This window comes from Sycon ciliatum, chromosome 12 (assembly GCF_964019385.1).
Source record: "Sycon ciliatum chromosome 12, ocSycCili1.1, whole genome shotgun sequence".
NCBI lineage: Eukaryota > Metazoa > Porifera > Calcarea > Leucosolenida > Sycettidae > Sycon > Sycon ciliatum.
In genome coordinates this window covers 5,080,201-5,088,596 of record NC_088654.1, presented here as the reverse complement: position 1 = coordinate 5,088,596, position 8,396 = coordinate 5,080,201, and the positions used below count along the sequence as shown (strand labels likewise).

The following is an 8,396-nucleotide window of genomic DNA, read 5'->3' as shown; positions in this document are numbered from 1 at the left end:
TATTCTTAAATTATATACATATTGTAGAGCTCTTTCTGCTGCCGGGAATGAGAAAACACATCCCAGGTAAGGATACGCCCCTCAAGGAAACACAGCTGGTCGATTCTAACAGTCAGGGGCGTCGCACACGGTACGGTCACTACGGTATTGACCGTACCACTTTTTGCCCCAGATACCCGTGAGTCAACAAAATACACTGGGGATCTAAAATTCAAAAATTTTCGGCTCAGCCACCACTCCCCCACGAGTCAATTGTACTTCAGATGGCTGACCGTACCACACTAAAATACCTTCCGACGCCCCTGACAGTAGTATGAAACTCATACACAATCAATTAGAAATACTTTGGAGAATAAACCTTTGTTGGTGAAACAAAGTTGGGCGAGAGTATGATGTTCAAGTAAAACGATACTAAAGTGCCGTAACGTGAAGAAAGGAACGTAGTGCACAAGTTAATGAAGATAAATTCACATACAGAACACAATATGCCCAGATGTGGGAATTTTAAAAGTCAAGATTAGCAGAATATACACACATGCAAACACACACACACAAACACAAGCGTGTGCACACAGACGCAAACACACACACACACACACATATGCACACATATGCACACATACGCACGCACACACACGCACACGCACACGCACACGCACACGCACACGCACACACACACACACACACACACACACACACACACTGTTGGCTGCTATAATGCGATGGCAGCCTAGACAGAGGAAACAAAGTTTACACAAGCAAATTCCTACTCTTTTTCTTTCTTTGTCTTCTTCTTCCTCATATTCAATTGAAGGCAGGCTCTTCTATTTTTTTTGCTTCGGCCAACCTCGTTTTGGGATCTGACCCAATTTATTGGGGCAGTACAGGTACCCTGAACCTGAGAGTGTCCTTCTGATGTCATCGCTCTCCTACATTTTCTGCATGTCTATATTATTCTTTCTACGAGGACAGCAGAAGGACAGAAACAAAGACATCCACACCATTTTTAAGACTGCATCTTCCAAAGAACACATCAAAAAGCAAATTCTACACGCCAAGCATCGGTTCACGCCGTAACAAATCTCCACGCCATGAAAAATTCGATCGAATGCCTGGTGGGAGATGCTTTTTAAAAGGATTGCATACATTTTTCACAAAAGACATTGTTGTGGCTGCCACCGGATTCGTACAAGAATATGTCAACTTCTAATCAAGGACTGTAATGAGTTCTGCCTTACGTATTAGAGGGGAAGTCTGCTGAATTTTTTTAATTTCAGGACCCGTAGAGTTTGGGGCGCTGAGTCGAATGTTCTTTTCCGAGGAGGCTGCGGTCCATGGTTCGTCAGATACGCCCAATCGAAAATGAGCGAAAGCGAGCACGCAGTCTACCTGATCCAGGTAATAAGGTCACAGTGTGCAGCCATCTATTTGTGTGCAAAATGGCCAATATTCGAAACGCGTTCGATTTGAGAACCATCTGTCGCAGCTTCTTCGGACCAAGAGCATTCAACTCACTGTTACAAGCCCTACGTACCCTGTGATTTTCAGCTCGGCAAAATTTGAGGATACCCCGTTTTTAGCCGTTTCCGAGTTGGACTTTTTACATCCGCTGGCTTCTGCGTGCATGCCATAGTCAACAAACATACGGAACATTACACTACAGTACTGCCGCGCACCGAAGAACGGGGTCAGGGTTCTAGCCTAGCCCGTTCTTATTTTTGGCGAGCACAGCAGTTTCGTTCATATTCGATGGTACAGTCTTACATGTACATTTATGCAGAGTTATACGTCTGAGTGTACATCATATTCATATTGTACATTACGTTTCTACTTAGACCGTTCTTAAAAAATAGCGAAATCATAGCCTGGCCGTTCATCGGCGGTCCGTTCTTCGGCGCCCGGCAGTACTGTAGTAGTAGTAGTACATGACTACACCCGCACTGTCGTGCTAGCGCTACGCGAGTCGTGTGGTAGATCTAAATGTACAAGAGACTAGTCAATACACGGACGTGTCATGTACTGCACCCGGTATGTAGTTAGAGAAGGTGTGCTCCTCCGGGCCAGTGATTGTGCTTTGAGAAAGAAATATTTTAGTTTTCCGCTTGGAATAGTCCAGCCTCATTTATGCTACAACGATGAGTCCACAACCGTGACAAGCGACAAAACCGCGAACAGCTCTCGGACCTAAAACGTTCAGATCCCGAAGAAAATAGTCGTGTCCGTGGTTCCAAGAACCTGCATTGTATATCCAATCGAGCAGGGTCCGAGCTATGTTTGCACCAAAAATCGTGAAATTTTCCACTGTATCATGGAAATGCCACACCCTACAGTCCCGCTGTTACCATATTTTACCGGTATAAGTCGACTTATTGAATTGAATTCAGTGCAAACAGGAATTTCGGATAATTGACCGTTTGGACAGTTGACATTCGGATAATCGGCATTCTACTGTAATCCTAGTGCATGCAATGAAACATACTTGACTGTTGGGAGTCTTGCTGCGTCAGTGCAAATTGGCAGTTAATGCTAGAAGCTGCAGTGAACAACATCACAAATAGAAAATAAAGAAAAGCAAATACAACTGAACTTTGATACTGGAAATTACAGATCTGCTGCCCGCATCCACATATCCATATTCTACATGTGCGATTGATCCTGCAAGATCTTCACTGCCCGTCTAATTGAGGATGGCACCCCGAATAGATCGGACCGCTTCTAAACCAATCAAAGACCCAGGTTGTTATACTCCAGCAACCGGGCAAAGACCTGTCACCCACCCGACCCATCAGCCCATCTCCTTATGCTCACATTTTCGTGTAGTAGTTGAGCACCTGTCCTTCCTTCATCAAGTGGATATCCTAAGCATGTGACTTACCGCTGGTATATCTCTGCACTTCCATCTTGACTGGTTGTCAAGTCCCTTTCCGGAGAGGTAAAGTGGATGGTAGGGTCAGTGCAGTCCTGACTACGCCATGAGAAAGAAGACATTTTCCCATCAGGAGAAGGCCAACATCCTCCCTCTGGGTAGTGCCTTGATACCTGCAGTGCAGTGCAGTAACATTAAACTGCAATTGAAACTGTCTCCATGCCATTGTTAAGCCCAGTTCACATTCGACGGGGCGCAACGGGACGCGACATAAGGATCGACGGGAAACGCCGGGACGGTCACCCCGTCACGGACAGTGCCTTATGACTCGCACCATTCGCTGTTGAACATCGCAAAGACTGGAGCATGTCGTGTCGTACGAATTGTACAAGATTTTACAGCTCACCCCAGCCGTCACAGGCCCTTACGTCCCGTACCGTCAGCGTTGCGTCGAAAGAGAACTAGGCTTTAGAAAGATTACGTGTTGGTATGTGCTCCTACTTACACACCAATATACAAAAGGTATATAAAGAGAAAGCATGATCCACCCCATCATTGACACCTTCAGCCCGGCACAAGAGCAGCAGCACCTGCATTCTATTAACCCAAAGTTCATCTGCGAATATACTCACAGAGTCGTCTTCTTTACTGTGCCCGACCTTGGAAGAAAACAACACAGCAACGTAGTGTTGGTTTCGGTGAGGGCTTCTACGTTCACATGAACACACAGAAAAGCACAATATATTTCCAAACAGACGCCAACTAGTATAACCAAACAGCAACGACAACACCACAAAGACGTAATAGTCTCTTGACCACAAAGTGTCTGGGATAAAAAAAGAGCAGAAGTTCACCATCGACACTGGTATTACAAAACTTTCTACAACTGCTGCAGAGGCAGCAGCAGGGTTCTAGTGCCCGGACCCAAAGCTCATCTGAGAATTTTCGCCATTGATACAAAGCAACGACCATGGTAGCAGCAGAGAGTAACAGCAGCAGCCGTTTGAGCAGCAGTATCAGCAGTCTCCAGCTTCAAGGGAGTGACCTGCAAATTTTACAGTAACGTGAAAGGTGCAACTGCACTCTTTCCGGCACCAAATATGCCATGCTGTCCCCCGCTGCAAAATAGAGGACAACTCTCAACTGTCGCCAACACCTTGGCCCAGAGGGAGTCTTTCCTTGGACGTTCGCCCCGGCCAAAGAAGGTCAAAACCCAAGTGGTGTAATCATGTATCTGCTTCTCCTAACGAGACACTGGCAAGGCTTGTATAGGCATGATAAATTGATAATACTGTATGCATATAACAAAGGCAAACGCACAAACTCACGTCCATGCACATGTGCACGGACGGTGTCGTTGGCGTACACACACACACACACACACACACACACACGCGCGCGCGCCCATGCCCGCGCATGCACAGGACAAAGGCATGTGCAAAGGAGCATGCTCACAAAAGCACAGGACAGGCACACGACTGATCTACGGATGTATCACGGCATTGAAGGGACGGAGCTTGCAGCAAGCCTTCACCCTCTGGAGATTCCTGAAATACATAAATACATGTCAGCAGTAAATAGTTGCAGCATAAACATTTCCACGGGGACTGTGCAGCTTCACTAACCTTCACTTCAGTCTCCCCAGAATGCAGCAATCAGACAACGGCTACGAAGAGGTGCAGGAAATTTGAACAACTGTTTCAAAAGCAGTCCTCCAAGCCTTCTGCACCAACAGGTGATTCAGTTCGTGCTCTTATACCATCCTGGCAGGTAGAGACATTTTCTAATAACACGAAGAGCACAATCATCAAGGTGGGCAAATCCTCAAGAGAGAGTGCACCCTAACTTAAACTACAAATCATTTACTGGACACTACTGGACAGAGCGTCCAGTCCAGGGGAGAAGAGGCAAAGGCATAGGGCTCCTGAGAAGATAAAAGGGCAACACATTATCATTACTACATTATTTTTATTATTGGAGGCAGACGTCTTCTCTGTAAAATATGAGGACGAAAGGCACATCAGTACTAACATCCCTGCTCATATCACTGCTCATCCATGTCCTCTACGAGGGCAATGCATTTAGGGCTGAAACAAGTATACAGATAACTCGCAAACCGATCGTTTTAAGAGCGCAATCGATAATCATTAGTGTTCAAAGCGAATGCAAACGACGTTTTTATGCATGCATACCAGTGGCAGTATTCTAGCCCTTCCTCTACATCCAATTGTGGATACGAGTGCAATCGTGTACTTTCAAGCGCAGTAATATTGATGCGTGGCTATGAAAGAGATCGGGAGTCAAGACGGTATTTTTTCGATTGATTCGTTGCAGAAGTTGGTGATAAGAGCTTCAAGCCAAAGGGTGACGACAAGCCTGATTCTTCGTTCTAGAAACAACATGAACTCCTCTAGTTCATATTGATAAAGCCTAGTTCACATTCGACGGGACGCGGCGTAAGGATCGATGGGAAGCGACAGGACGGTCTGACGACTCCAATGAGAACACCAGGAACGGGAACGCAACCATACTACCCTACGGATCGGGAAGCGACAGGAAGTGTTGGATCAGTTCAACTTTTCATACCGTAGACGGGCATAGACGGAGACGCAAGCGTACAAAACGGCTGCATTTTGAGTGTGAACAGGAGGCGGCGTCGTGCGCCGTCCACTCCCGATTCGTACTAGGAAATGTTTAGGATTTCGAACACTGCGCTTCCCATGATAACTCGCAGAATGGCTAACCCGACTTGAGTTGAATGTTAGCAAGATAAGATCTCATGTCACTTATGGTCTTTAGGGATGGTTTAGGAGAATGACAGATGAACTGTTTTATCATTTCCTAGGGCTACTATTCGAATGGCACAACTTTCAGGGCTACTTTTTGTCTCCATGAAAAACTGGTATTGCGAACTTGATTTCCCTTCATTCAAGGAGAAATAATTGAAAAGAAGTCCCGACAAACAAGAAATTAGGTCCGAAAGTCACCCCGTCACGGACTGTGCCTTATGACTCGCGCCGTTCGCTGGAGAACATCGCAACGACTGCAGCATGTCGTGTCGTACGAATTGTAAAAGATTTTACAGCTCACCCCAGCCGTCCCGACAGGCCCTTACGTCCTGTACCGTCAGTGTTACGTCGAATGAGAACTAGGCTTTAGACCAGTCAGATGTCCACAGGTGTCGACACAATTGCCTGAAATGTTTACCATGTTTACAGAATACCAAACACTGAGCGGTAGCCTGGGTATATTTAGAGTGTTTGACTGGTGGCCACAGCTAATGTAGCAAAGGCATCATGGAATTTCTTCATAGTCTTGTGTTCGAGGTGCGCGACTACAGCCGGAAAGAATCTATAATTATGAACCAACAGTTATAATTGATCTCAATGTCTCAGTACTCATACTCCTTGCCAGTTTTGTGCTAGATTGTGCACGTCTGACTATTCGGAATCCGGTTTAGTCGGTGGACTCGATTGCATAGCTTGTGCCCACATTTTTCTATGTTACAATTATATTCATCGCTAAAGAGATCGGTTGATGGCTAGGAGTTATTGAATGATCGTTTCAGCCCTAATTTATTTTCACCCTGGCCACAGCACTAGGCGAAATTCTCTGACACGGCCTTTACCTGCATCCACTGCTCTTTTGCATCACGACGAAGGACATGCAGGGGTTCTCTCTGAGCAGAGGAAAGTAGCCATCGCCACCACCACCATCACCATTCACCGACAATACTAGAGAGACTATTTTCCCCGTCGTGGGTACTTCCAATAAAGTAATTCCACTTACTAGTACATAGGTACCGTCAGCGGCGCCACCATGTTCCCAACAGTGTATTCCTATCGTGGGTACATGTACTTCCATGGGCGGCTCGTGCTGTCGCTCGCAAGCCATCAAATTGCTATCCCTCCCTTGCGCGAATTGCCTCTGCAAACAAAATTATTTCAATGATTGGATCATTCAGTTCTTTTCGCTCGTGCACGCGTGGTACATGGTCGCGTGCGCCCCATCTACGCCCATACATTGTTTCATCTCGTTTCATCTTGTTTCATTCGCGGCCCATCTAGGCCCGTACTTCGAGTTTCATTTGGTTTCATCTTGTTTCATGTTGTTTCATTTTGTTTCATTTTGTTTCATTTCGTTTCATCTCGGCCTCATCTGCGCCCGTACTTGGCGTTTCATCTTGTTTCATCTCGTTTCATCTCGTTTCATCTTGTTTCATCTGTTTCATCTGGGGGGAAGACGGGCCCGTCAACCTTGCGCTACATTGCACCTGCAAGTCAAATTTTTGAGACCGTACTGGCGATATCCGTATTCTCTGTGTCTTCTTTTCATTCAAGATGAGACCGCGGCTCCTAAGCCAATCGGCGAGATGCGGGAGAGCACTTGAGAGATTTTGGGACACCTCATCCATGCTCATGCTGCTGGATCTAATTGAGATATCATCCGAAAATTGCAGGGTCGCAACTTGGTGAGGGGACAACTCTTTCGCAATGTCACGGACGTAGAGAACAAACAACAGGGTCCGAGAACTGACCCCTGTGGTACTCTGGAGAAGATGGTGTATGGTGAGCTCTTTACCTGACCAACTTTGACATACTGTGTCCGATCTGAGAGGTAGTCTGCAAGCCATTGCACCAACGTTCCATCAATTCCGATCTCGAATAGGTCTTGAATGGGTTTGGTGCTTCGCCTTATCAAATGCTTTTGACATATCTACGAAAGCAATCCCCGTGAGGTACTTTTTTTTTGTCTGGGCCTCCGTATAAAAAATGTATCACTACGGTCCACCACTACGTACTCACATGTTTCCACGCAGAAGAACATGCATTTTGCCATTTTCTGCCAGAAAAGGCTTGCACATCAATGCGTATAATACGGTATTGATCTCTGGATATGATGTGAAGGCCATCATTTAGTTTAAATTTACATACTGATATAGGGCATTCCATTGATTGGTGACAGAAAAAACAAAAGAAATTATAGCAATAAAAACTGCTTTATGGCAGTTTTCTAAAAAAAGTTATTGTGTTCTAGTCCATGGACCCCGTCTAAAAAGTAAGAAGTTAACGAAATGTGATAGCCGAAAATTAAAATTTCACACAAAACCTCACAATAATTACACACAGAATGAAAAGCTACATGTAGAAGACCTTTTCCCCTCGTGATCCTCTTTCCTATGCAAGCATGACATGCATGTTGCCAATTGTTGGTGCAGTACAAGTTTAGTGTTGAAAGCAGCATTTCAAGTGTTGTGATTATTGTGAGGTTTTGTGTGAATTTTCGGCAATCACATTTCGTTAACTTCTTACTTTTTAGACGGGGTCCATGGACTAGAACACAATAACTTTTTTTAGAAAACTGCCATAAAGCAGTTTTTATGCCTTCGTCGGATTCGATTGCTCTAGAAGCTTCCGAACTTTTGCAATAGATACAGGAACAAGTTCCACAAAACTAGTTGCCGTTCGTGTCCCTTGGGGTAGGTGAAGATGAACTGGCCGGCTGGGATCTCCCACGATCTCGGCGAAAG

At 45.5% G+C, this 8,396-nt stretch overlaps 1 long non-coding RNA gene across 2 annotated transcripts; it reads right to left on the bottom strand.

The window, feature by feature from the left end:
- Window positions 1-303: 303 nt before the first annotated feature.
- LOC135828755 (uncharacterized) lies at window positions 304-6,649 on the bottom strand. 2 transcript variants are annotated; one of them, XR_010555742.1, is made up of 6 exons: window positions 6,495-6,649; window positions 4,492-4,649; window positions 3,499-3,574; window positions 2,876-3,039; window positions 2,480-2,533; window positions 304-411 (listed from the first exon to the last, which is right to left on the bottom strand). It is a non-coding gene; the product is annotated as an uncharacterized LOC135828755 (long non-coding RNA). The 2 variants fall into 2 exon arrangements; XR_010555743.1 differs by lacking the exon at window positions 304-411 and adding an exon at window positions 676-960.
- Window positions 6,650-8,396: the final 1,747 nt, after the last annotated feature.